Source organism: Gracilinanus agilis, chromosome 3 (assembly GCF_016433145.1).
Source record: "Gracilinanus agilis isolate LMUSP501 chromosome 3, AgileGrace, whole genome shotgun sequence".
Taxonomy (NCBI): Eukaryota; Metazoa; Chordata; class Mammalia; order Didelphimorphia; family Didelphidae; genus Gracilinanus; species Gracilinanus agilis.
The window spans coordinates 21,814,314-21,817,855 of record NC_058132.1 but is presented as its reverse complement, the minus strand read 5'-3'; positions in this window follow the sequence as shown (position 1 = coordinate 21,817,855).

Below are 3,542 nucleotides of genomic sequence, written 5' to 3'. Positions count from 1 at the left end.
ATGCAGGACATCATCTCAACTTCATCATAGCCAAAATAGGGCTCATGATCTTTGCTCCCCCTCAAACCCTCCCAACTTCCAAAGTTCTCTATATCTCTCTAAGGCCCCATCATCATCCCAGCCTTTCTGGCTTGCAACCTTGGTGCCACTCTTGATGTCACCCTCTTTTATTCCTCAATCCACTTAGTGGATAATTCTTGTTGTTTCTGGTTTGTGCTGAGTTCCCGCATACTTTAGCAAAAAATGTAAAACTATGTACCAGGATGAATCATAATCAAGCAATCTAATCTAGTGGCACATTACTTCTACCCCATGATTAAGACAAAAAGTCCACCAGACCTCCACCAAAATTGCAAAAGTAGCTGGCAATAAAGCCCATATAGGCAAACCTTCCAGAATCATCCCAGTACCAGCTTGCTCTCCTTGAAATAGACTCCTAAGGAAAATTACTCATCAGGAAACTTATATTCTGCAAGGCAACATCAGTTTTGGTACTCACTCCCCATCAGCCCCTCACTCTTTGCTCCTCTGATTGAAGGGCTGGAGGGCAGAGAAAAGAATGCTTCTTAAAGCCTCCATTTTCAAAAGGGCTCTGAGACCTGCCATTTCTTTCATCCCCACCACTTTTCAGTCTCTGGACTGGACTCAATTGTGCTGCTGCCCTTGGTAGCTTTTTAAGCTGCCTAACCTTGCCCCACATTTTCTGTTTTCTTTTCAGTATTTTCTTCTAAATTTTATCATACACTGGTTGAGGGAAAGAGCCATCTTTCTCTTTCATATTCATATTCCTAGGGCTTAGCACAATGCCTGGTATATAGGTCCTTAACAAATGTTTGTGACTGACAAGAACACAACCAGAATCAGGGCAGGGGCATGTGCAGATGTCAAGAGATTGTGTCCAGATGCTGCAAGAGTGGAAAACTTCACTGGGAAGGCTCAAGAGTATTAGAAACCCTCAGGGTATAGAGATCTTGGCACCCCTGGGAAAATACAGATAGTCATATAGTAAAAGCAGCACTTAGAGCAGCCTAGGTTTCTAAGTGTTCTGGTGCCCCAAGACCTCTGTACTGAGTTGTTATAAATGTTCCTTCATCTACATTCTTCTGAACCTCAAAAAGCCAGAGAAGCTTAACCCTGGGAAGTAGAGGTCAATGAAGAAACCCACAGAAACCTGGGTGAGAGCAAGTTGGGCTCCACCCCATCCACAAATGCAGCAAGCCAGAGCCTTAATTCAGGTACTCAGGTGGGACTGATGAACAATCCAAATAGGCATTCACCAATTATATATATATATATATATATATATATATATATATACATATATATATATATGTGAAAACGTACAAACATACACACATGTGTATATATCAGTTATATATATAGAATAAGAATTAATGATTCCATGAGATAGTGATAAATTTTAGACCAAAATAAAAAAAGACTGAAAAAATAGAATATCAGATATAGAAAACAGTAAGTAGTGGGATCCTTATCATTAGAACTCTTCAGGTACATGTTGGAAATGTCATAGAAGGAATTCAGGGTCAAGTATGGAGATGACCACAATTCCCATTGCTGACAACTTTTCTGATGCACCTAAGTTATAAGTTTGGGATTAGTATGCTATATGACTTTGGATTGAAATACCATAAGAAAAACTCCGTTCACTGCAATAATTTTGTTAGAAAAAAGGACCCAGTTATCTTGGCCCTTGGGATTTAGGGTCAGAAGACCTGTTTTGAATAACTATTTAGGTATTTACCTTGGCAAAGTCCCTTGACCTTTCTGAGTCTATTCTAAATTTTAAAATGAAGGGGTTGGACAAGATTATCCTTAATTTCCCTTTGAATTCCAAATCCTGTAATCTTATTAAACTTCCATTTAACTTCTGGAAAAAAAAAACCAAAACAACACACATGGACAAAATATAAGAAGAAATTATTTAAGAATCACTGGGTTTCCTGGAAACATGGACAAAACAAAACCCTGCATACTACATTTCAAGAAATCATAAAAATTACACAGGTATATTAGAATTAGAAAGCAAAATGAATAGCAAAAGAATGCACCAATCATCTTCTGAAAGAGACCCCAAAAAGAAAAGTCAGAGGAATTTTGTACCCCCAATCCATATTTCTTACCTTAAAGAAAAACAGTACTGTAAGCATTTGAAATGAAATTTTTCCAATACCAAGGAATAATAGATAGGTTCATGAGACCTAGGAGTTTCTACGCCAAATAAGAACATATTTTCAAGTAAGATATTAAAAATATAAATAACCTTCTAATTCAGAATAAATTACACTGTAAAACAGAGTACATTCCTATAAAGGGGAGGACTTTAGTGGAATAAAGGACCGATAAGCATTTCTGATAGATGAAAAACTCTAAAAAACGTAATAACAGCAGCTTAGTAGCAATACAAGAGCCCAGAGAAAACCAAAAAGGTAAATTTAGTTGAATAATTGGAAGGGACAGTTATGATGACGGAGTGCTAACATCCCACACTTCCTAAGCTAGAAAAAATGACTCATTGCAAACTTTTCTTGGTTTTGCTTCTCAGAATTTGATGTGACACATTTTCTTGGCCATTGTGGAAGATTCTGGGGAGCTGAGGTAAAGTTGCTAGCTTTCACTTTGCCAACTTTAATTTGCCCTCACTAACATTCAAATAGAGAGGAAAGAAAGAGGTACCCATTTAGAAGCTTAAAGTCTTCAAAGAATAAATAGAGAAATAAGAAATCACAGGACTTATATGTGGATTGTTTTAAGGATCTTAAGACTCAGAAGAGAAGGTAGGGTAGAAAGAATATATTAGTTTAGAAGTGATGAAGGAAGGGATAGCTATTCCTCCTATTTGATATACATGAGGAAAGCTTATACAGATATGTAGGAAGAAGTGGGGGTGGGTGTCAGATGAACCTCACCTTTATATAAAATGTACAAAAAGAAGTTAAATGCACATGTGCACACACATGAACAATTCGGTGTAGAACCACATCTAATTTAATAGTGAAAAAATAGAGATTGGAGTGGAATAGATTAAGGGGAGGACAATAAGAAGGAGAAAATATCATTAATGAATCTGTTTTCCTAATCCTGAAGAAGTTATTAAAAGGGTTTTTTTTCAAAGAGTTGAAGGGGGTGTCCTAGATTGTTTTTAGGCAGCTGAAAAATGCCTGCACTAATTGTGGTAAATGAAAATGAAGGTAAGCTATTCCATCATATGAAACTGCAAATGGGATGATTTCAGAGAAAGCTGGGCAATATAACTGATGCAGAGTAAAGGGGACAGAACCAGGATAACAGTTTATTCAAGGACAACAACAATATAAGGGGAAAAAATGTAAAATCTCAAAGACTTAAGAAGTCTAAACAATTCAATGACCAATCATGAATTTAGATGACCTCTGATGAAGCATGCTGCCCAACCCTTGACTTGTGGTAGTGAACACAAAGAAACGCATATGTTTGTACAGGACAACCATCTGGATTCATTTTACTTGACTCTGCTCATATATATATATTCACCAAATATATAT